This window comes from Homalodisca vitripennis, chromosome 2 (assembly GCF_021130785.1).
Source record: "Homalodisca vitripennis isolate AUS2020 chromosome 2, UT_GWSS_2.1, whole genome shotgun sequence".
Taxonomy (NCBI): Eukaryota; Metazoa; Arthropoda; class Insecta; order Hemiptera; family Cicadellidae; genus Homalodisca; species Homalodisca vitripennis.
In genome coordinates, this window is record NC_060208.1 from 163,358,721 (window position 1) to 163,386,165 (window position 27,445).

Genomic DNA, 27,445 nt, shown 5'->3' on the forward strand with positions numbered 1-27,445 from the left:
TTGCTGTGAATGGGACTCAGTAATCCAATGTGGGTTTTCACTAGCCCAGTAACGGCAATTGTGCCTGTTAACATTGCCATTTAGGAAAAAAGTTGCCTCATCAGAAAATAGTATGTTGGTCCAGAAAATCTCTATTGTCATCACATTTGCGCATCACAAGTTCACAAAACTCAACTCTTCTGTCGTAATCATCCTCACTTAACTGTTGGACTAAATGAACTTTAAATGGTTTGTATTTATTAATTTTCAAAATCTTACTCACAGACATAGGGTGCATATCATGTTGCTGTGCAGCTTTTCTGAGCGATGTATGTGGGTCTTCAATAAATGTTTGCAAAACATCTAGTGCATGTTCTTCATCTGTTTGCAGATTGTATCCTACCCGACTTTGGCCGATTGCGTTACACTCCCTGTCATTTCAAAACGCTCAATAGTTTTTGATATTGTTGAAACACTTATGGGATTCCTTTCTGGGAAAGTGTCATTAAACAAATTACAAACTTCCCGATAAGATCTTTGACGATCGCCATATCCTCGCATCATCAACAGAGTAATTCGTTCTCTTTCAGACAATTCCATTAAAATGCCAAATAAAAACTGAACTACTGTAATTAGATAACTTGTTGACAAGCAATGCTTCAGAGACACTGATTAACTCGACAGGAATGATATGACCTTTGTCCATTTGTAATTCCCAAGCTTAGACCTGTCTAGTGAAAGCTCCATGCTCAACAAACTGAAACCTGTAGACCAGATGATTAATAACACAATAATGTTTCTCATAGGCTAGTGAACCTTTGTCTCTTTAAAACCTTCCTGCTGACTGGAAAACACCAAGTACAGATTCATAAGTAATCAGAGAAAGTGACTCATAAGTTTTATTCATTGTAATAAAAACTGGTAAATTTGTACTAATGAAAACCAGCTTAAAAATAAATTGTTTATTTTTATTTTAATTGAACATTTAAAAAATGCTAAAAAATTAGTGTAACACATTTTGTGGCAAGAACCATGTTAAAATTACATTGTTGAACAATCAGGTAAAATTTTCAATACTAAAAAATGCTCTATTTTCTGATAGAATAATTCCTTTGAGATGCGGTTTATGGCATTCAATTCAGTAAGCTATTACCTTTAAAATTATGTATCACAAGGTATAGGCTTCCATTAAGAATATTCACGATACCCTCGGCAGGACGTCCCCCGTTGGTGTGACATAACAAAACATTGTTCCAAAAAGTAGATGCCCAATCTCTATCACGATTTGTAAGAGGTTTCAAATTTATATTTAAATTATTAAAGGATATATTTGGTGTTTCCAGACATAATATACACCCTGTATAATTTTATTCAACATAGATAAAGACGATTATATTCAAGGTTTGTTTTTACCTGGATGGTTTTTACATTTATACTTTAAAAGATTAAAAAGATTTTCCAGTGTTGTATTTTAAATAATTTATATATTTTTTAAGAAAAAAAAATATATTTAAACACTTCTATATGTATTGCACATGAGCAGATATTGATATGAACGTAATACAACGTGCAGAGTATTCTGTTTTATCAATAGATCTAGACGATGTTATCTAAGTTAAACAATACCATACGTCAAAGGTTTCAATACATTTCAAGGAATATAAAAGTATACAAAAAACGGTTATATAAAAATAAAACCTACCAAAAATGTCATACTTGTCTTTTCGTCCAAAATTTCCAAAACTCCATAATAAAAAACACTTGTTTACATTAAATAAAGAAGCATAAAAGTTTTTCTCCTAGAATACAGTGTTAGTTTTCTATAATATATAATATAATATTCCAAATCTAATATAGACTCAGATTGTATACACTTACATTTCTAAAACATTACTTAAAAAAAAACTATAAATAAAAGTGTTGCAGTTACTACTATAAATATAAATAAGCATATTATGAGTGACGCCAACGTAAACGTCTGTGGAAATACAATAATAAGTCTACACATAAAATATAAAACTAAGATTTTTACTGAACATAACGATATATTATAATTCACTATGAAAACGTATATTATGCAATCGTAACAATGCAATAAAGAATCCGCGGCGTGATGTGTCTCAATCGTGGCACATAGAGGCTTTATAGTTGAAATTATTTTATCCGTTTATCAAAGTATAAGTTAATCGTGCAATCTCGTTATTTATTTGCAAAACATTTCACATTTATTCACAAATAAAGTGTAATAATTAGATAACAACAATTATTTAAGTTTATCTCAGTTTATCATCAAATTTCCTATACTTTCCTATACCAGCTTAATTATTGTATTTTCAATTCAAAGGTGTAACATAATTTACCATAAACTAGTTTTTTAAACCCTCCCTCTGTTATTTTAATTTGAACCCTCGGTCTAATCCAATGATTGACAATCAACTGTAACGATCTTTACCCATCACAGTTGGTTTTTTATTTACTGTAATAGATTATGATACTTTACACGTTTGTTTTTAAACATTTTCTCGGTTATCCGTAATGCTACACGTATAACATTTTGTGAGCTTCAAAATTGTTCTAAAAATAAAGTTCACATCACCAAAGTTTAAGAAGTTTAAGTTTAGAAAACCCAGCTGATATTTAAATATTGTTGACGAAGATTACTCTTGAAACAAGTAAAAAGTGTAAATAGCAACATAGCTATATAGACCATGAACCCAGATATCCAATTAACGTTGCATACGCAAAAGCAAGCACTTAAGTGTGAATAAATTTATAGTTGCGTCACTCTTCGCCACTAAGATTTAGAATATGAAACGATAAATCTATTTCTTTAGTTTGATACTTTAACTTAACCATCAGCCAACGAGATGAAGGCTGACCTACACTGTGTGACTAATAAAAGGACTTCCGGCTCTTTATCTTGTTGTCTAACACTGATATAAGCATTATTTAGTTCAAAATATAGTTAGAGTACGGCAAAACTCATTATCACTAAGTAATTTTTACACTTTTGATACGATTGTATTTTGACCTGTTCCAAAATAACGTAGCTGACGATCGTTTTATTTCTGAAGGAGAATTCCTCTTTCGATTAAAAATCAAGTCGTTTACTTATACAATGCAAATTAGCTATCGGCTCTCAAACTAACAAGCCTTTTTGTAATTTTGTAAATATTCCTAAGTTGAACACTATATAGAACTTGTTATCAAAACTTGTTCAATTAAATAATGAATTTTTAGTTAGTGACATACAAAGTTTTTAGGTTATTTCTAATGCAATACTTTTCCAATAAATTTAGGAAATAAAACAGTTTTGGTCTACAGGTTTTTATTGTATGGATGTGATACATACGTTGTTAACTCCTAACCATATAGCAACATTACTCCTGGCCTGTTAACTGAAAGTTTACAACAAAGTGACCTCTACATGTTGCATTACATCAAGAGAGCTGTACAGCGAGCACAGTTCTCGCAAGTACTGTAGCAGCATACGCAAGCACACATATAGCAACATTACTCCTGGCCTGTTAACTGAAAGTTTACAACAAAGTGACCTCTACATGTTGCATTACATCAAGAGAGCTGTACAGCGAGCACAGTTCTCGCAAGTACTGTAGCAGCATATAAACACACATATAGCAACATTACTCCTGGCCTGTTAACTGAAAGTTTACAACAAAGTGACCTGTACATGTTGCATTACATCAAGAGTGCTGTACAGCGAGCACAGTTCTCGCAAGTACTGTAGCAGCATACGCAAGCACACATAAAGCAACATTACTCCTGGCCTGTTAACTGAAAGTTTACAACAAAGTGACCTCTACATGTTGCATTACATCAAGAGTGCTGTACAGCGAGCTCAGTTCTCGCAAGTACTGTAGCAGCATATAAGCACACATATAGCAACATTACTCCTGGCCTGTTAACTGAAAGTTTACAACAAAGTGACCTCTACATGTTGCATTACATCAAGAGTGCTGTACAGCGAGCACAGTTCTCGCAAGTACTGTAGCAGCATATAAGCACACATATAGCAACATTACTCCTGGCCTGTTAACTGAAAGTTTACAACAAAGTGACCTCTACATGTTGCATTACATCAAGAGTGCTGTACAGCGAGCACAGTTCTCGCAAGTACTGTAGCAGCATATAAGCACACATATAGCAACATTACTCCTGGCCTGTTAACTGAAAGTTTACAACAAAGTGACCTGTACATGTTGCATTACATCAAGAGTGCTGTACAGCGAGCACAGTTCTCGCAAGTACTGTAGCAGCATATAAGCACACATATAGCAACATTACTCCTGGCCTGTTAACTGAAAGTTTACAACAAAGTGACCTGTACATGTTGCATTACATCAAGAGTGCTGTACAGCGAGCACAGTTCTCGCAAGTACTGTAGCAGCATATAAGCACACATATAGCAACATTACTCCTGGCCTGTTAACTGAAAGTTTACAACAAAGTGACCTGTACATGTTGCATTACATCAAGAGAGCTGTACAGCGAGCACAGTTCTCGCAAGTACTGTAGCAGCATACGCAAGCACACATATAGCAATATTACTCCTGGCCTGTTAACTGAAAGTTTACAACAAAGTGACCTCTACATGTTGCATTACATCAAGAGAGCTGTACAGCGAGCACAGTTCTCGCAAGTACTGTAGCAGCATACGCAAGCACACATATAGGAACTAAATGCCGTATAGTTAAACAAAACTGCGATATAGCACTTCCAAGCCTCACAGCAGCGTAACTGTTTGATACTAGCATTTGCCTTATTTAATAACCCAATATCCCAGGATAAATCTCCATCGAGTGTTAAACATCAAAAGTTACACCTGCACTAAAGAAGGGATCCAGGAATTCTCCAGAAAACTATAGACCAATATTTATTTCTCCCTATGTCAAGTAAAATTTATGAAATCATCATTCATCACAGAATGATTAATTTTCTTGAGTTATCTGACCAACTCAATTCAGATTTTAAGGAATGCATCTACTACTAATGACATAAATAACTTCCTTGATACTGCACTCCCAGTTCTGGTTCGGCTGAATGCACGGCAATCTGAGTCGAGCTTTTGACACTGTGAACCATCGTCTTCTACAAAAATTAGAGGGATTGGGTTTTATTTAGAGGAGTTTTACTGCAATGGTTTGGCTCCTACCTCTCTGGTAGAACCCAATATGTCGAGGTGATGAATTCTTTGGGCATATCATGTTCTAGTTTCGTTCCTGTAACCTCTGACGTTCCCAAAGGCTCTATTATAGCCTCTCTTCTGTTTCTGTTATATGCAAATGATCTTAACACCCACATGGTGAAATACGCCGATGACACAAGTGTTGTTGTGCAAGCACAGTTTACTCAATTAATTGAGACTGCGCTTCACACATTATTACTGAATCTTGGTGTGTGGTTTGAAAGTCCCAGTTTCTCTCTAAACGTAGATAAAACAAGCATGCTCTACTTTGGTCCATAGACCTTCGGCTGAGATCCTAAACTTTCTCACTGTATAATGGGGCTGCAGGTTTTGAATCTAATTACGTTCGTTTCTGGCGGTTGCACATAGATCCTGACATTACTGTACTTGGAAAAATCACATCGATGAGCTATGTAGAAAATAAAACAGCTCAATGTTTTTCTGTCAGATATTTATCTGGATTCTTTAATAAACATATTCTTAAAATAGTATATTATGGTTATTTTTTACTGGTCCCACGGTACATGGATCCGATAACCTCTTCTGGGAAACTTCATCATCATCCTATTGCAACCCGGTTTTTAGACTGCAGTAAAATGCTGTGAGGTGATTGGCGGTCTCAGGATCCGGGAGAATTGCCTGGAGGTATTCACTCTTGATCAAATCCTTACCCTTCCATCTTTATTCACATATGCAATACGTTTGTTCAGTTGCAAAACACTGTAATATTTTCCAATACACAATTCATCACCGTGAATTTACAAAAACAAAAACCACGTACCTTGGGCTGAAATATTTTAATGCTGTACCAGGCTATATCAAAACTAGTGAAATCCTTTCAATATATAAAAAAGACAAAATCATTATCTAATGAACAGACTTATACCTTAAATGAATTCTTAGGATGATTATCTCTGATGGGGTAGGTTTATTACATTGTATTTTTCAATAGTCATGTTAATTTTGTAAAGGTGTGAGTACATTTGAAACGGTACGTATAAAAATGTACTATCGTTTGTATAAATTATAAGATTAACAGAATCTTCAATGCAATTTTGTATTGTTAATTCAAAAAACAAATGTTATATTATTGTAACTTGTTAACTTTTTCTATTTGTTACATCCCAGTATATATACATTGATTCATATGCTTTCAATTATATTTTACATGGCATGATGTTACAGAATTTAATACACCCTAATCACACAAATATCCGGTAAATGGTTAGCAATATTTAGAATCATTACTACTGTACGTGTAATTTTGTACCTTCATCGTAGCAGGTACCTATCACTGTACGAAATTGAATTATAATCCCTTCTCAAAGCGATGAGAAAAAGGACGGTATCTACTTCACAGTACAAGGTTATAGTAATTTACGATTTACATCACAGAGGGACTGGAATAGCCGTTGGGCGACAGGAAATGAGAATTAGGTGTGGAGACGCCAACAATCGAACCAACGGTGGTTCCGGTTGAATGGCGCACCAATCGCGGGCCGAGCGCCGGCGGAACTGTCCGAACAGATCACGACCTCACCCGAGCATTGACGGACACAACCGAACACACACGGGGAGTTCGTGTTCGAGCCGTGCAATATCTTATTGTTGCTTGTGCCGCGAATGGAAGTGCCGATTAGATTCCCGGGTTATTTATACGGTTCACGCTCTTTCTTATCACTTCATCATCTTAATTACTGTGAGTAAAAACTAATTACTCTACTGTCTCTCTTCCTTTGTACATTTCGCGCTGAATTGTTTCATAGCCGTCGCCTTCTCACGCGTGCAATAGTGGACTTGTACAACTTTTCGGTATTTTTAATAAACATTTATAATTAGCAGTCGATCTCGAAACTCTATTTACTTAATACCTGTCTTCCAAGGACATCAGGTAGCCCACCTATATCAGTTAAAGTTGATACGTTATGTGAAAGAATAAAAGCTGAATAATATTTCTATATGTTATAAAACGAGTTAGTAAGGATAAAATAGCCGTTGTTTGTTTTTTTTTTTTATTGTTTGATTTGCGTATTGTTTAGTTAGATCTGTTATTCTAAAATTATCTGTTAAACTAAAATAAATTTTGCAAACTGTATGAATACCATTCAGTAGGCTACATTTTATAATGCTGGTTTTTATACAGATGTTAATGGTAAATTAGAAAACTAATTTTTCAAGTAATTGAGTGTTGATCAGATGTTAATATATTAAAAATTGAAAAAGTCTCCCTATAAATTAAATTTTTTAAAGTTCCTTTTTATCATAATAATTATCGAAGGTTATGTAGTTTTTCACGTTACTACGAACAAAATCTTGGTTATTTGTATAATTGTGATATTTATACACGTTGTTAAAATAATCCCCTAATTCTCGTATAAAAACAGCAAAAATATAGCAAGGCCGCCTAAGCCTTAATGGACTCACATACGAATGATTTTTGACACAATATGCAATTTCAACAAGAAATTATACCACTTGAAACCATTACATCAACAATTTTTTTATTTAAGTTTGTTATTGACAACGGAAGGTTGGAAAGGATCGTAGGTAGGACTTCAGATATTTGCTATGTGTTTTACGTTTTGTTACATATAAGGATGGCAAATGTCTGAAATCCTATTATCCTTGAAAATCTCAACAACTGAAATCAATGGTATTCACATAAGCGACACTATCTGTACAGTATCTCATTCCTGAAACTATTCCACAGAATATTCTTCAATAGTTTGTCGCCAAATTCCAATCAAAGGTGTCTAGTTTTCCCAAAGCACTCCCTACCTATCTATCTTAACCATGTTAAGAATATACCACATTCTGTCTCTCCAGCCTTGAAATATACCGGCATCAATATCTCTTAACCCATTGCGGATCAACGACGTTTATGTGACGCGGAGCGAGGCGTGGACCTAACTAAGCACAATGACGAACCTCACCCGAGTTTTACGGATGACTCATTTGTTTTGAACGCTTATCGCTGTATAACCTCGGAGATATTTATACCTAAGTTATTTTAAGACTGGCTTACCTATCTTACTCCGGTACTCGTCCACAAACACTCCCCTGTTATCGGCAGTAACGTTATTATTTTGCGACAAATTGTTTGTCTGAGCGTACAGTCGTGGCGTTAAGATTCCTTTGCCTCGTGATGCGTGTACGTAACTAAAATGGGTGACGATTTAAGACGATCATATGAGCTTAGATACACCGGTATTATTAGAAAGTGTGAGTGACGAAAGTGATATCGATAGTGTTATTGAGGATGGAGACGGTTCTATCACGCGTATTTGTCCACCGGTTTTCATAATTACGCGGATACTAATGTTGACAGTGACGAGCTGGCTAGTGACCATGATTCAGATGTTTAAGACGAACCTTATTTCAGATATTGTTCCTGGGACACCACCGGATGTGGAAACTCTATTTCAACATCATTTCAATATAAATAAAAACGCTCAAAGTAGTGCTTGAGGATATTTATGAATCAAATACTTGAATACCCTATACTTCTAGTTTTACTTGTCTAATATGATCTGTATAATGTTTATATGGCATAAATAACAACTTAAACAAACAAAACATGTATAATTAGCGAGCGCGTTGCAGGCAGATAAATCAACACTGCGGGTGCTGAGTTGTAATACGGATTAATTCGTACTCTAAGGCCCGCGCGCGCGCCGTTTTCACGATCCGCAATGGGTTTAAGCTTTACACCGGTTTAATGTATTCACTGGCTGTGATGGCAACCTAACTAACCAGTTATATTAAGACGTTGAGAATAAATCAAATCGACGGTAACCCATCCTTACCCGAGTTTTACAGCGGCTTTAAGTATTCACTGGCTGTGATGGCAACTTAACCAGTTACATTAAGACGTTACCCATATACTTGAAGATTTTTAGTTTTTCTTTTACATTCCTCATACCAAAGTTTATGATACTGAGTAGCTTCATATAAAGTATGCCGTATTTCTTCACAGTGGTACCACAAGACCAACATTTCCTAGATTCTATTTTGCCAACCATTTCCTATTTTTTGTCAGATAGTTTGAGGTTTTTTAAGCTTAACTTGTTTTGTGAGTGCGTTTTTTGTACACTTAGCTGAAATATCTCGATCAGTCCACAAGTCTGAACGAAGTTGCCGATCTGTCGCGATATTCTGCTCTTAAATTGATAAAATGCTAGAATAATTATTTATTTGAGTACTGGAAGAGTTCAGATGTAGCTTATAACGATATGAAATACTCTAGATGTCAGTACATTAAAGCCAGATAAGTTAGACGGATTATATATTGCTTGGTTATAGATTATTATCACTGGCTTCAGAGATGCTCATGGTCCGCATACACGTAGGAACCTCAATAAATCAATCAATCAAATTATCTTTATTGACGTTAACAAGTACAAATTAATTGTATGACATACGACACTAAAACTAATACCTATTCTATATTTTGTAAACATATAAATTATATATTTGTTCAGTTGTTACTTTAATAAGCTTACGCCAATAGTCAATAAAAATATAAAAGTATCTATATAACTAGTAGAAACTAAAATTATTACATCCGCACTCCCTTTAACTTCTTTAGGATTTATTATGCTCTGAGAGTTCATGCAAGGAGCAGTATGCATTTTTAATTAAATGATTTCTTAATTTGGAATTTAGTTGTTTTGGATTATTAATTGATTTTATATGTTATGGTAAGTAATTTATAAACCGGATACCCATCTGAGACGAGTGGAGACGTCTCATGGAGTTGTAGTCTATGCTGACAAATTCTATAGTTTTGTTTGGTACTTGTATCATACCCATGAACATCCCTGTCCTGCAACAGTTTGCTCTCGAAACGGCAGAACATGATCGTTTCAAGCACGTACAGGCCAGGTAATATCAGTAATTCGAGCTCCTCTGAAGGATTATTCTCTGCGTGACTCTCGGTAACCCAACTGATTGGTTATGCGATTACATTTCTTTTGCAGTATAAATTACCTTTGAAAATCTCTATTTGCACAACCATCCTACAGAATAATTCCATAGGAAATGTGGGACAATTTTCTGTATCAGAAGCAACCAAGTGAAAAAGTATCACTAAATGTTATAGCGTTGGCTATAGGTTTCTTCTAAAGATCACACAATGTTCGCTGACTTCGGCAGTTGCAAATATAATTTCTATTGTTTATTTCATCGAGTATCTTGCAAAATTCTGAGATGAGAAAGATCTTGAGAGATAACTTTAGTCAACTAGTAAATGGCTGGTGGTTCACTATACTGATCTGCAATCGAAGTAAACGGTACACGAATTCCGTGCTACTAAAAAGTTCTAATACGCTAAAACGTGAGTGAAAGTAGTTCATGTGTTTTGAGTGTAACCCATGAATTATCAAAATTTCAGGTATGCCAAAACGGTACTTGGTCACTAAAGATCTGACTCCTTTCTTCACGCTAGCCCTGTAATCTTGGTTAACCTCAGGTTAGAAAGTCTAATGTGGCCAGCACAGCGTGAGATGCAAGGACAGCCATTGGAGACCGCAAGTAGGGGTTATTTGTGGTCCTTTTTCGGTGATACATCAAAGTAACAGTTCCTTAACTCAGAAACAGTCTACTAAAAATCACCATCTATTTGTATCTTAGAGGTGTTAAGTATATACTATATATATTACTTTATTGAAATTGTACGTGAATGTACATGGAAAATGAAAATGAATGTCCGGAAATCACAGAAATACAATTAATGTACTATGATGCATGGATAAATTGCTGTGTTTAAATTGAACAACCAAAATTTTTAATCCAAAATACTTTTAGTTTGGTAAGGTTTCCTGAAATAACAATTTGGGAAATTGTTGAACAAGTTTTCGTCCTGTGTGACTTACATTGTGATAATGGTTCTAAATCAGCTGATTGACTTTAGGTAATAACCCTTAAAAATCTGCTATTAAGAGGTAATGCTTTTACTTAGTATACAGATATATAGCGTCATAATCATGGTCTTCAGCCCGATGCTGAGCTATTTTCATTCACTGGGGCTCATTTAAATGTTTAGTAGATATGCAACATTGGCAATTTTTATGAAATGTAAAATAAACACGCAGTTAGTTTCCTTTTTTATTTGTGTTTCCGATTCTATTTGTTCTGAGTGGCAATGTTAAATTTGTTTTGTTTTGGGATTATCATTATAAATGTTGCACGAAGGTAAAGTATAGATAGCCTAACCAATGCGTAACTAGGATGTCATTGCAATTTTACAGTCAACTAAACTGTATATCTTACTTTTTCTATTCTCAAATCATTACAATATTTTCCACAAGTTTTAGCAAATTGCCATGTTCTAATAGACAATCTTGTAGTGTGCAATAGATTGAGGACTGAGCAATATTATTATATGAGTAATCCTTCTTATATTTCTAATGTGATTTCCCCCAGAAAGAAGAGAAAAAAGACGTCTCCGATAGTATTGCCAAATAACATTTTAATTGAAATTTCATATTCAGACTTTAAATGTTGCATGGAATTTTATTTCTACATAGAGAAGAATCACGACAATGGTGCACGTCTGTCGATGGGATTTTAGTTGACTGTCAATAAAGCACTCAGGAGTCTGCAGGATTTTCTGTCTACTAGGGGTGGTACAATTCTTTTGTCTGGCCCTAGGACCATTTCTAATAAATGAAATGAGCTATACACTTTCAATTTCGTATACAACTCATCGAAACTTGTTGAACAACATAATTGAAGCAACTTGTTTTGTAAACTATATGCTTGGTTTACTTGAAACTCCTGTTGAGATTAGACAACGAAAAACCTCGACTGCTTCCCAAGTAGTCTAGTAGTCTAGTATATCTTCTAGTAAAAAATAAAACACTTCTCCCATAATACCATAAATGATCACGATTACAAGTCAACCAAATCTAGCGACTAGAACATGCCTTTTAGGAAATGTTTTCTAAATTATACATCTACGTGTACAGATACTGAGTTTTACTTTAGCGTAAATAATGGTGGACAGCTCGCTGTGGAACGTCTCGCTGGTGTCCAGATTTCTCCGGCGCTACGTGATGTTCAGGCTGGCCAGGACTCAGCGGCGGCGGTCAGAAAGTAAGCGAGGTTTGATAAGGTCGAACTCGGCTGCCGTCTACCGTCACGTCTGCGGTGCCGTTACCGTTACTGCCGCTGTCACGTCCCCCTGTCTCTCTTGACACCTACCCATCTGAGGCCTTCTCATGAAGTACTGTAGGCCTATGTTCGCATACAATATGCGAAAGCACCAAATCGAAAATAAAAATTGTCCCACAGTGTAAATTCGAAAGTTCTCATGGATAAAACAGATCTCTTCGGTGCTGTAGAAGAATTCGGAGTTAAAATAAATGATACGCTGAATAAATAAAATAAACGCGGATGAATCTTGTCAAGATTATATGCCCTAATACATTTAGTCTCCTATTAAAATGAGGATAATAATGCACTCGTGATTAGTATTCGTTTTGAGATTTTCTTTTGATACATGTTTCGTTTCAACCAACTTTTAAACGTGATTTTCTAGTGTCATTAGTTACTATCAATTCCAATTCTCCAGCTGCAGAAAGAGAGCCAGAATTGCTCAGAATACGTTGTTTTAACTATAGCATATCTAATATAAATGTACATTGATTGACTGGTTCATAATCTTATGAATTTAAATGGACCATGTATAGACCATGTTGAATATTCGTCAGCTTGTGAAAGTGCCTTGCCCGAACCGAAATTCAAATTTGAGTCCCTGCGGTAGACGGTAGCTATCGGGGGTGGGTTTTTCTTGATACTGTTGTGTTAACACGAAATGTAACAGAGTGTGTCAAAATAAAATTAGCCAGTTGATTTATTCCGCTCGACCATTCTTTATGTGAGGTATGACTGTGCTTATACTTAGTGTGGAGATTCAGATGTGAATCTAACCATACAACCAGTACGCGGCGTTGTCAGACAAGAAATCCTAACCTCAATTTAGTAGAACACTCCTGTGTTTTACAGATGCAATTCTGTTTCTATTGTCTTCCACTTTCACAGTACCAGTGACAACAATGACGTCACTATTCACACTACACAATGATGTATTGTTGAATTGTGGCCCAACGTTCTCCGGTCTAAACGCGCAGACGTTTTGGCCGTGTTGAAATTTTTTACTCTCGATGACGCATGAAAGCATTAATTTGTTCTTAGCATGGCTCCAGTCATTTTTTTTTCGTTATATTTCCTACTGTGTTATTATTGCGAATTCGTGTTTTACCAATTGAATTGATCATAGTTTGTTCTTCAAAACTTATTTTTTGTTTAAAGTCTATACAGAGAACCTTTAACCACGCGCATTTCTATTATATATATATATATATATATATATATATATATATATATATATATATATATATATATATATATATATAATCTAATTGATATTTCATTCTAATATATTATTGTAAGTAAAACATAAGCATTTACATTCACCAATACATGTTGTTTTTTTATTAAACATTGAAAACTTCATTAAAATTATATAATTCAGTACTCATTACTAGTTAGACGATTACACTTTAAATTTAAACAATACAATTTAAGCTGATGGTTTAAAAACTATTTAGTTACTATTTACGGTTGCCTCCGGGACATTTTCAGCTGCTGTTTTGTGTGATTCCCTGGTTTATGTACGACATAAAGAAACAAACACATAACTGGAAATGAGAAATCAATTTATATATTTTAACTAAAATTAGGCAGGATCGAGCAACAAAACTCAAACTGTTTTGGTAGAACAAGGACTTGCCCCGTAAGGATTGATTCAATAAACAACATAGTCTTCTGGGCTGAATAAAATAATACGGATAGAAATTACCTTGATAGATATCGTGCTTCTCGATAAACCCTAAAATACGTAAAATATTTATTTCATGACTAGATGTAATAATTGTCCTAGAATACTCGTCCATATGAAAACCTAGCTGAAGGGGTTGTCTGCCCATTGATGCTGCATCAACAGTAGACCAGGTGTTCCGGAAGCACAACAGTCACAAGGTGTGGCTGTGGGTCGTCACTTCCGCCACAGAATATCACAGGCTCGGAGACAATCAGTCAGCCATTGGCTCATTCGCCAAGCGGTGTCTGATTGTGGTTAATTATACTACTCTTAGCTCTTGAAATGAATCTAAAGTGATATTAGTGCCCATTTCGATCACAGACTCAACCTCCTAATCGATCAGAGTGAAAGCTTTTCCAGTTACCCTGGAAAGAGAAGACAATAGAATTGGGATAAATCCACACATTACAGTTTCCTCACGCTTGTTTAACTGGTTCGTGCTGCAGACAGGTAACGATCATCCTGTACAATCTGACTGAAAATGATCAATGCTACGATTGAAATTTGATTGTAGCGTCAACAATCTTAGGAAGTTTGAAGGAAGAGCATATTTGTAGCGTTTTTAAAGCTACATTGATTTATTTTTTTAATTAAAACTTAAGTTAAATAAAAATTTTGGGATCGAAATATTGGAATTTAATTTTAGATTAGATTGTGAAAAGTCGGGGCAAAAAATAACATGTAATCCTTTGGCAAGTTAGTACTGGTAGTTTTAAATTGTTAGGAAGGCAGGTTGACTGCCTTGAATTGATTAGAACTTGTCTTGTTGCGAGTATTGTTCTCCTGGTTTGATACAGCTGGACCAATGAGAGAACACCGCGGATGTCCTGAAAGGTTGATTGGAAAGGGAAGTATTTAAGCGCCCGCTCATAATTTTCGCCCTTCTTTTGGTTATTTTCGTGATTAAGTTGATTACAGTGGGCCGTGTTCCTTAAATTTTTTTTCCGCGAGGGATTTTAAGGTAAGCACCAAATTTATTGTACGTTTTATTCAATAGTCTTCCTTATCTGATATTAAATTAATTTTGTTGTCTTTTTTTATAGGAAAAAATTAAATTCATAGAAAACTACAGAGCAATCTGAATAACTTAATCTCGAGGAACAATAGAGCATAATAGAATCAGACAAGTTACATTTGGTTCATGCTTGCAAGAAAAGTGAATTAAAATTGAACTTTGTTAATAACTTTAATTGAGATTTGGAAAAGTAGTAATTTATTAATATTTAACTGGAACTGTTTTATTGTAAATTATTAATTGAAAATTAATTGAACATTAATAATTGTTTGAGGGAGTTGTAATGTGAATTGCGGAGACTTGAAAGTTAAGGTTCAACTAGTGGAAAGAGAAGTTTAAATTTTTATTTTGAATTTTGAGTGAACTTAGAAGTTAAAATTTTTATTTTAGTTATTTCCAAGTGGTATTTTATTTTTATTTTAAAACTTTATTATTTTATTTTAGAAGAGAGGTCTGATTTTTAGTTTGACATATTTGATTAATATTTTTATTTCTTGCCAAAGAAACTTTTAAATTTACTAAACGGTTTGTCAATTCTTTGTGAAAAATAGAGTGACAAAAATACTGAAACGTTGAACTTATTGATTTGCCAGTTTAAAATAAATCCATTATTTGTATTTAGAATTGTGATTTTTATTTTAGACAAACCAGATAATATTTAATAGTTAACAAATTTAGTAATAAACTGTACTGAATATTCACTAGGAGCTTACTAATCAAAAAATATTTTATATCGTCTTGGATGTCTCATTAATAATTTAAATATTAATACTCTGGATTATTAATATCAACAATCCAAGTCGTTGTAATATTTAAGAAAGTTGAAAATGAGGATTTAATGAGCGTTGTGTAGGTAGTCTCGTGCAATATGCTGAATACATTAGAACTAAATTAAATATTTGGTGGACATGAACAAGTATAATTTCTAAACTTCCCCAACGGCTAATGCGTTTTAACTTCATACACTTAATTTAATTTTTAATTTCATATTTCTTCTGTTTTACATTCTTATATCAATCTCCAAGCACATTTATTCAATCAATATAAAGGATGTGAAAAGCATTAATCGATTAGGACTAATGGTTATCCACGTAACAAATTGATTAACAAGGGCGACACCACATATGAGTAGGGGGTGACTCCTCCTACAAAGAAGATGAAATTTATAAAATGGTAGGTGGAACCAAAGTTTATTAATACAATTTATACTTTAACACTAGGTTGGTTATTAGATATATACAATGATGCAAATAAATATATCCACATACAAGAAAGAGTTCAAAATAGCCCTTTAAGCCTTTTACCCCCTATGTTATTTATTGCCCCTGTACAGAATTTTCTGGTAGCGCCCACGTGACTTTAATTAATCAATTTCGTTAAAATTACGTTAATTATTTTCTTAAACTACACTTAATTAAAAAAAAAATAATTTCCTTAAGCCATAAACAAAGAAAACACATATTATCCTCTGATGCTGTAACTAGTATTCATAGTGTTAAAAGTACAAAATGTTATCTTGAGCTGTTTTCATTTGAGTCTATAATTACAAAATTGCCCATATACCTGTAATTTCAAATGGAGCGATTAAAAATGTTCAATTTTTCTGCGTTTAGGGAGGTTATCTTAAAGAGCTATGAATTTAATGTACAACAAATTTTAAATCCAAAATCTATTCCACAACTTTATTCAGTTACGAGTGTACTAGGCGAGGGAAGAGGATATTTGGACTCAGCGGCTGGATTACCAGCGACTGTACTGTACGGTTATTATTTGAACGGCAGAATAAGCTAATGATACTCACGATGGATTGACACCCTTTGAATAAATTGTCTTAGAGTCTTTAAGAATGCAAACACGATGTATCTTAGCCTTAACTTAGTAATAACTGGAGATTCGTGATTCATGTTTAGCTTTATTAATCTCAGTATAAAGATTATATTCAGTTAGCGTGCTGTACTGCCTATTCGTGTACGTGAACTACTAATATGTCTTTTATTGGTATTCTCACAGTGTAAGAGCAAAATGTAACCTTCAAATGACTACATCGTTTTTGTTCAAGAGTGTACAATAGATTAACTATAAAATAACAAAACGCCCTGTTTTCTTATAGTCTTGAGTACGTTTAGTATCAAACATATTTACGTGGGATCGTTTTCAATACTGACTAGTAGTTAGTTCATTTGTCATATTTATATATATCATTTCATTTTGACAAATAAAACATATTTAAACTCTCAAAAAACGTGTACAAAATATTCAACCTTAGCACATGGTGCGTCATGGCCTCGCTGATAACTTTTCTCCACAATAATTACGTCCACAAATAACACTTAAGTATGTTAAAGTACTCGTATTCAGTTCGTCTGGGTAACGTAGCAGATCGGATAACGTGATACTCTCGCAGAAGTGTGCATGGTTGAGCAAGGTCTCGATCCCGAGTGGTGCTCCAAGTTCCGACCCACACACTCATGTCATGTCAGTGTGTGAAGGGAAAGTCGGACTGAGGGCTCTTGAGGCCGGAGCTGAGGCACGATGTGCGATGTTCAGTGACGCGGGCGTGAGCGGTCGTGATCCCTGGAGAAGTGGGAGATCCCGTTCCGGCCTGGTGGACTTGTGCTGGCCGGACACAGACGGTTGGATACCGAGGACTTTGATCAACTCCGATATATTATTTGCAAGTAGGGATTGCTTGGACTAGGAGATAGTTGCCTCGTACGCACGCCCCCCCATGCTCACGAGCGCAGTGGCGGGGCCAGCCCTTCTAACAGATGGAAATGAGGCCGGTTTCCTAATCCCTGGACATTTAACTATTTGCTAATACTATGGTTATAAATTAAAGTGTAGCAGCTCTGTCCCAAAAGTAGTCAACATAAATAACATTGTCTTTTCGCTATGTACGGCCATTTGGTAATGGATCCAATTGCCTCCGGACACAGTGTGCTGGGTAAGTTAGGTGTCACCCCTCAACTGTTTAAACTTAGAGGAATCTCCGCTAGAGATCTCTGATGCAATTATGAATGTTTCTTTATCTCGATCCTTGGGAGCTATGTAGGCCCGCGTAATTCATCATTCTCTTTCCAATGTATCCTATCGAAGTTCTTTGATTTCAAAAATCATTACCCTCAACGCCCTTCCTATTGTCCCTTTCCTTAACTTTTTGCTGTTATATTGCTGTCAAAGTATATAAAAAACAGAGTAATTCTAGAACCATATGCAAGAATATCATTAACTGATTTATAAAGTCATTCATGTACGTTATAAAAATAGTGATCTTATTGCCAAAATCCTTCCACAACAGAATTTAATTTTAATTTCATAACATTAAGTAATTAAAATAAAATTGTACGCGTAACCACTTAACTGAGTGTGCAGTTACGTGCGGATCTGTACCTTGGACAACAAAGCATTTCCTTTGATTCTTTTACATTGGTTCGTACGTCTGTAGACCGTACTAAACCCAGCCATTAATTGTGACACGATGGCCTATAGACTTGGAATTTTGCATAAAGCTTAATTTCCCAAACAACGCCGTACTTAATTCTACAGCCCTCTGTTACGTCAGCTCTAATCAATACATTAAACTAATACAATCTTTACATTGAGCACAATGTATTTTGTTTTATTAACGCCTACTTTCTACAAATTTAGGTATATTCATGAATGAAAGCGAAGATTACATTCATCCCTGGCCTAGTTAGAGGAAGAGAGCACCACTAGGTGGTCGCGAAATCAAAACTGAATCAGTCATCTGTCCAGAGAGCACCTTCTTTGCCTGTCAAAAACTTGCCGAACCAGAAAGACACCTGTGTCGCGCCCTACACAGTAGGCCAGCAGAAGAGGCAGTAGCACTGACTGGACTGACGCCATCTGCTGAACGTACCGGAACTAAATACAGTAATTACTACCGACTGCCAGACTGGGCGAATGCTGGAATGTCATTGTCATTGCTGCAAGACCTACTTTACTAAAGGCGGAACTTCTATTATTCCGGATGTTCCTCAACACTTCAATCTCGCTCAATGGTTGCCGGATGATTCATCTCATTCTCTGACGATGCCGCTTATTACTATTGGCACTCAGCATTACCCGATGGTTAGACTGATTTGCTCCAAATATACTGTAAATGTGATTGAATTTAACCAGTGGACACAGTGTCTTTTTATGGTAAGTGATTTTCTGGAGCGTATACACCCATTTATAAATACGAAAAACACAGTGACTTTGTCGATCATTTGACAATATTTCGGTCCAATAGTGATTGTTTTTAATTGTCTAAACACATGCATAATTTTGAGGGTAAACTCATACAGGTGGTAAATACTGTTAGTTAGATTTAATAAATGTACCAATGTTTCATGCAATAAAGTAGTACTGTAGTTTCTTTTGAACACAGGGAGGTAAGTATCTTACATCGAAAAAAGGGAAAAAGTATCTTATGTAACTGAAATACTGAACGACTGCAGTATACACACAAAATATATACATTGTTTCTGAAAGAGTTAAGCATAGGATTTAAATATACAACTTAGACAGAATACAGTTTTTTTATTGATTTTAAAGTAACTTGTAATCTTAAACTTAAATAATCATATGTTTGCATCTAAGGCTTAGATCACTCCAAAGTTTTGTTTCAAGCGAAGCATATGGGTTCTTGAACCCCAAGATCACATTCAGTCTTTTCAGGTTCGTGGCAAAATTATATACAGCTCAATCCTCTTATCTAAAGAGTATTTGTTTTATTGATCGTCTACCATACGCTGGAAAATTATCGATCACTGCCAACATTTATAAGCTATCATTCAGCAGTGTTTTATGGAGTGGCTGTGACAGTAGCTGATGAATATAACAGTTTGTCTGAATATTCGAGTGCCCGTAGAACGTCAGCTGTATATAATATGCGTGAAGAAGGTGTCATATCTTCAGCATAATCCTCAGTCCTGCCACTGTGGCGAAAGTGCAAGGAAAGGCGCGGCGTCCACAGAAACCCTGTAACAAGCCGTGCTAGTGGAACATGTGCTAGAGCCGGCACTATCATGTGTGAACTGTGGAAGTGTTTGTCCACCAGCACAGGAAACTGTCCGAACCGGAAGAGGTGATTGGCCGCCATGTTTTGTGTCAATGTCGTCAGCTGATCCACCGGTACGCAAGGTCACTCGAGTATAACCTCCGATAGTGCGTGAGCTACTTTTTTTCACTTCCGAACTTTCCTTCCACCTACCTATTGTCTATAAGTTGTATCCGCCAGGCGTGTTTCTTCCGTGGAATGCAATTGAGGAAAGAACAACTGTAACAACTGTAAGAAGGTTAAGGGCAAAAACGTCTATCCGGTGGACCGTGACGTGTCATCGCAGCGCAACTGGAATGCCAGCAGTAGCATTCGGCTCTCTCTGAACACCTTGGTACCAGCAGTAGCAATCGGCTCTCTCTGAACACCTTGGTCCCCAGCAGTAGCAATCTGCTCTCTCTGAACTCCTTGGTCCCAGCAGTAGCAATCGGCTCTCTCTGAACACCTTGGTCCCAGCAGTAGCAATCGGCTCTCTCTGAACACCTTGGTCCCAGCAGTAGCAATCGGCTCTCTCTCTGAACACCTTGGTACCAGCAGTTGCAACCGGCTCTCTCTGAACACCTTGGTCCCAGCAGTAGCAATCGGCTCTCTCTGAACACCTTGGTCCCAGCATTAGCAATCGGCTCTCTTTGAACACCTTGGTCCCAGCAGTAGCAATCTGCTCTCTCTGAACACCTTGGTACTAGCAGTAGCAATCGGCTCTCTCTGAACACCTTGGTACCAGCAGTTGCAATCGGCTCTCTCTGAACACCTAGGTCCCAGCAGTAGCAATCCGCTCTCTTTGAACACCCGTAGGTACCAGCAGTAGCAATCTGCTCTCACTGAACACCTTGGTCCCAGCAGTAGCAATCTGCTCTCTCTGAACACCTTGGTCCCAGCAGTAGCAATCGTTCTCTCTGAACACCTTGGTCCCAGCAGTAGCAATCGGCTCTCTCTGAACACCTTGGTCCCAGCAGTAGCAATCTGCTCTCTCTGAACACCTTGGTACCAGCAGTAGCAATCGGCTCTCTCTGAACACCTTAGGTCCCAGCAGTAGCAATCAGCTCTCTCTGAACACCTTGGTCCCAGCAGTAGCAATCGGCTCTCTCTGAACACCTTTAGGTCCCAGCAGTAGCAATCCGCTCTCTCTGAACACCTTGGTCCCAGCAGTAGCAATCGGCTCTCTCTGAACACCTTGGTCCCAGCAGTAGCAATCCGTTCTCTCTGAACACCTTTGGTCCCAGCAGTAGCAATCGGCTCTCTCTGAACACCTTGGTCCCAGCAGTAGCAATCGCTCTCTCTGCACACCTTGGTCCCAGCAGTAGCTCTCTCTGAACACCTTGATACCAGCAGTAGCAATCGGCTCTCTCTGAACACCTTGGTCCCAGCAGTAGCAATCGGCTCTCTCTGAACACCTTGGTCCCAGCAGTAGCAATCCGCTCTCTCTGAACACCTTGGTCCCAGCAGTAGCAATCGGCTCTCTCTGAACACCTTGGTCCCAGCAGTAGCAATCGGCTCTCTCTGAACACCTTGGTACCAGCATTAGCAATCGGCTCTCTCTGAACACCTTGGTCCCAGCAGTAGCAATCTGCTCTCTCTGAACACCTTGGTCCCAGCAGTAGCAATCCGCTCTCTCTCTGAACACCTTGGTCCCAGCAGTAGCAATCGGCTCTCTCTGAACACCTTGGTACCAGCATTAGCAATCGGCTCTCTCTGAACACCTTGGTCCCAGCAGTAGCAATCTGCTCTCTCTGAACACCTTGGTCCCAGCAGTAGCAATCCACTCTCTCTGAACACCTTGGTACCAGCATTAGCAATCGGCTCTCTCTGAACACCTTGGTACCAGCAGTAGCAATCGGCTCTCTCTGAACACCCGTATACCAGCAGTAGCAATGGGCTGGGCTCTATCTGAACACCCGTGTACCAGCAGTGGCAATCGGCTCTCTCTGAACACCTTGGTACCAGCAGTAGCAATCGGCTCTCTCTGAACACCTTGGTACCAGCAGTAGCAATCGGCTCTCTCTGAACACCTTGGTCCCAGCAGTAGCAATCGGCTCTCTCTCTGAACACCTTGGTACCAGCATTAGCAATCGGCTCTCTCTGAACACCTTGGTCCCAGCAGTAGCAATCTGCTCTCTCTGAACACCTTGGTCCCAGCAGTAGCAATCCACTCTCTCTGAACACCTTGGTCCCAGCAGTAGCATTCGGCTCTCTCTGAACACCTTGGTCCACAGCAGTTGCGGCCGACTTATTTATACTTATACTAGCGATGTACCGTGTAAATTACAAAGTTCTTACTTATACTTATACTAGCAATGAGCCGTGTAAATTAGAAAGATTTTACTTATACTTATACTAGCAATGAGTCGTGTAAATTAGAAAGATTTTGCTTATACTTATACTAGCAATGCACCGTGTAAATTAGAAAGATTTTACTTATACTTAAACTAGTGACGTATCGTGTAAGTTATAAAGTTGTTATTTCAAAAGAACAATAAATCAGTAGTGGTCACCGTTAGTATTACACAGAGCCGTATTTCTTCATTTTTCACCCAAATCATAAAACGAGTAGTGATGAATAAAAGGTTTGGCTCACACTTACAATCTAGAATTAGACGGTCTTGCTATTCAGCTCCATGCTTTTGAAGTCGGCAATTGTTCTTTCATCTTTAATGGATGTTGGAAGAGCCGACTATGACCGCATGGTTTATAAGACATAGGCGTCCGGGTTATGGATACCGCAGATTTGAATCCTACCGTCTTTGGGGTATTTCTTAATTATTTCTTATATACACAATCTTATTACTAATATATTACTCGTAATATCGATCATTGATCCATGAGACGGATAGAATGGGAAGGTCAACCGCTCCTTTCAAGAATATGAAGTGACCAATGACAATTGCCTTCAAAACAGTAAGTTCTAACTGACTAGTCATCATCAATAGCAAATTAGGTTGATGACATAGCTGCATCAAGTCCGAACCTGAAATGCAATTGAGTATCGAAGAAGTAATGAGAGCGACCTAGTAGTTCCACTGACAGGAAACCATGTCCGATTTCCATCTGTTTTGTACGGATCCGCAATACTGCAATGGCTCAAAGTAACCAGGAGCGTGTTGTTGTCGGTGATTGAGAAAGTGCAGGTTGCGGTTGGACTATCCTGAAGAACAGCAGGTAACCAGCAAATAGACGAGGTGGAGAATTGCATTGCGACCACGTGACCTGTAACCATCAACCGTCACCTTCTCGTCTGAGGTTAGTGAACCATTGACTCAGTGGCCTGCTTGCCATTCCGCTCAGCACAGAAGACCTTGGGCTCAGGAAGTACACCGTTCGCTTCCCTTCGTCTCTGGCGTCATTCAACATATAATTTTGTCATTTATGCGTCTCCAAATCTATAGGGATGCCTCCATTTTGTAAGATCCTTAAGCTACTAATAACAATGCGACTTGGGCTCCAACATTAATCTTCTGCTGGCTCGTCCAATAGAATGTCCATAAACAGAAACAAGTCACTTACACACACACACACACGCGCGCGCGCGCGCGCGCGTAATTACAAAAATCAAAATAAATGTATTAATTTACAAACCAAATGTCAAAATTTATAAAAAATTTGCATAAATATGAATACATTTCAAGGCCAAAGTGTTTTAAACTGCACAAATCCGAAAACCGAAATTTCTCCTTGTAGCTATCTTGAAGATAGATCTTTAGTAAAATGTACAATAGAAATGGTCTATTTAATTTTAAAATATTTCTATCAAATTAAAATGTTTTGTCAAAAGTGTGCTGTTTTATTTTATGGCTTTAAATCTTATGTTTTTGGGTACTGCGGTAACTAAAAAAAAATATCGTGTATTATGTCTTAATTATGTCGGATTTCTTGAAAAATCTAAAGTTATCTTCTCCAACTCATCTGTCTGTGAAGTTATGCATTTTCGGATGGAAGTAGCCTACAAATATCTCTTCTCCTTCGTCGTCTAATGGCTGTGGCGATCCTCTTTCGATGCAAAACAGATGTCTCTGAGGCGTCTTTCTCTTTGTCTTTCGCATTACCTCCAACATTTAACCATTCCTTGGAGGCTTGGTTTGCCCTTCCTATGGGATAGATTTTATGTGAAAATGATATTATGGTTGCCAAGATTCTTCTTTTGTTAGCAACTGAACTAGGTGATATCACCCCTTAATCAATGCAAATTATTAATATTGTGGTCAAACCTCGACCCTTGATTTTATCTCGGTTAATAGACCTATTTGAACCGATTTCACAGTATATCACTCTCGTCTTGCTGTTTTTCCTTTAAAAAGAGTGAAATCTTATACAAATGTTCCATACCCAAAAGGTTATTTATTAGTCTGGTTCTGAAGTACTGGCGTGTACTTCAAAGTTGGCTCAGACCGAGCAAGACGAATGAAGGTATTAATGAATTATACTTTTAATAAATAACAGTACAAGCAATATTTTTTCAAAACATTGGCACTATATTTCAGTAAAAACACTCTTCAGGTGGATAAAGTGTATAACATAGAAAAGAAAATAGTAAACATAAAAATAAATAAACCGTGAATAAACAGTTATGACGAATGTTTTAGACTGATGTTCAGTCCGTCTGGAATTTTGCTCTTTAATAGCAATTTGTGTGCTTGTTTTAGTGTTCTGAGATAAATTAGATTTGAATTTTTATGCATTTGCTTAATAGCTTTTACGGAATATGTGTTTTGAAAAGTATCTTTGTGATTTAGATCATGAGTGACGTAATTTTGTTACGTCTTGGTGCTGGTAACCGTATCTGTGACTTGCCATTCTTGTCCTCAAGGTATTTGTAATTTGACCCAATACAATATGCAGGACAATTTTAACTTGGAATTTGGTCAATCATAATATTTTTAGACTCAGAACACAAATTGCCAATGATAGGATAAGCTTTACTAGCTCTGCTACTAGTGAATTTTTATGAAATTGTTAACATGTTAGAATCCGAAGATCTAGGTTTGTTACATTAGTGTGATCCTTTTGGTTTTTGTAATTATATTTCATTAGTGTCTGTCATTGGTAATGTAGATTTCACCAATACACCTGTCTTAATTGGAGGTCTTTTAAAAATTTCTCTAGAAGTTGTTTTGAATATACCATTAGTTGAGCTAGACTGTATTAATTAATATTCGAAGGATATTAATAATTTTGTGAAGTCCTGTATGATAATGGACTATTAATGCTGAATCACTGTTTTCAAATTTATAATTTATCGAAATTTTCTCTAGATTAGTTTTTTATAACCTCTTCTTAGAATGCATTCATTACATCATCAATGTATTGTTCCAAGTCAGTTGTGTTACTGTATATTTTTTTAGCTGTGCAAACTAAACTTTTCGGTTTATTCCTCTTGGTATTCCAAAGTATTCGTTTGATTTATTTTATTTTGCTTTTTAAATGCCCATTTTTATTAAATCAAATCACTGTATTTCATATAATACATAATTAGTATATACAAGTAAATAACAAAGCTTATTCGTATGGAAAATACTTCCATATGTAAAAATATAAATTTTTGTTTATTACATTTGTTTAAATATGCTAAAGATTTTGTTAAACTATTAATCCTGTGTGTCCAAATAAAAAATTTATGTTCAATATATATTTTTGTATGTGTCGGATAGCGAAAATTATCATGCAAAGCGCTTGAAAATGTTGCGCTCATTTATAGTTCCCCACATATTTACCGTACGTACGTGCTTGGAAAAACAGCGCTGGGAAACCTGACATCGTTGGATCTCTGTTCGTGTATGGATTCGGCGATAGGAACGATTGCCCAAACGTGTGGTGTGGTTTTTTTCCGACAGTACAAATAGTAACAGTGGAGAGTTTCCTTTCCGGCTTTCACTATCCCTGGTTTGATGCTTGGTAGGTTATAAAGCTTGTGTAAGTATCGTTCCCGGTCGTTACAGTTGTGTCCCGTTCCGAATGGCTTGAGAAACGAAGCGTTTGGGCTCGCAATGCCCTCACTCAGGATGATGAAGAACAACTAGGAAGTGTAACTACCTCAACTGCATGTGTGGACTATGTTTCCCTTCGAATCGCTGATCGAGAATTAACTTCGTCAATCATTTGGATGAGTAGTAACGAGCTGGCTGTAATATTTACTGACCAACAGATGTCGGTACAGAAGAAGTGAGTGCTCAGTATGCCTGATATTGTCTGTAAAAGAGACAAAGGTCTGCGAGTCTTTAACTCTCACATGATAAGTAAAATGCTTGTGTTAAGTTTCTTGCATGCTGCGAAGATGGTCAATCGTTGACATAACCAGTCGTTAAGGCTGTCTGTCTCCGAAATATAACGTTGAGAACTACATTTACTTCTCTTCCTGTAAATGTAGCATTATCAAATCTTTAAATGAGATTTTTTAACTGCTTTTAAATAAAATACCTACATATAGACTCAACTCAATTTTGTGTATAGTCAAGTTGATTGTTTATACCTTTTTTGGCTGAGTTTTGTGAATAGACCTACCGAATAAATCAATAAAACTGTATGCTATACTATTAGTAACTATTTTTGTATAATATGGCAGAGTTAGCACCATAATAATAGAGAGAAATAATTTAATTGTGTATAAGATGTCAATATCAGCAATCTACGATTTATTGTGATTAGATTGAGTTAGCTTAATGGTCGAGAGTTATATGAGTAATTGTTAGAATGCACAGTTATAACAGAAGCCAAAAACTCGTGTTTGTTTGTTATCGATCGGATCGGAGTAAGCCAGTAGGAGTCTCAGTGTAACAGTATGTGTTATACAATGGTTATGTAAGGTTGCGCAAACCCGACCCCGGCACACTCAGCGGTCCGAGAAGCCCAGCAAGTGAAAGTACGCCACAGACTAGTCCGGTGAGTGCAGCAGCTCAGCAGCCCCGTCTCTGGATACAACCCTCGGATACTCGCGGTTAGATCTTGTGTAGTGTTATCTTTTATTGGAACACGCCGTTCCAGAGTGTACTTTTGGAAGGTTTACTGTGATGATGTAGAATCTAAAGATCCCCCTTCTGTCAAGAATTTGAAGACCTTCAATCCCAGAAGATATTAGAGACCTGATGATGTAGAGCCTCTCTTCGTGGTACCTCTTCAGGGTCTCAGAACTGGCTCCTCGATATCTGCACTTACCACTGCTACAGGATGTCACCCTCTACGAGCTGAACCTCTCCCCTCCATCATGCTCTGGAGTGTAGCCACCGCCAGCTACGTCACCGCCTCGTACGAAGCTTCCGACCAGCCGCCCCAAGGCAACCTCGCGCTGTTCGCCGTGCTCTTCCTCGT

The 27,445-nt window shown here is 36.9% G+C and overlaps 1 protein-coding gene across 1 annotated transcript in view; it reads left to right on the forward strand.

Annotated features, from left to right (window-relative positions):
- Positions 1 to 27,445, forward strand: part of LOC124354968 — a 150,524-nt gene that overhangs the window by 68,251 nt on the left and 54,828 nt on the right. The gene's annotated exons all lie outside the window — the stretch shown is intronic.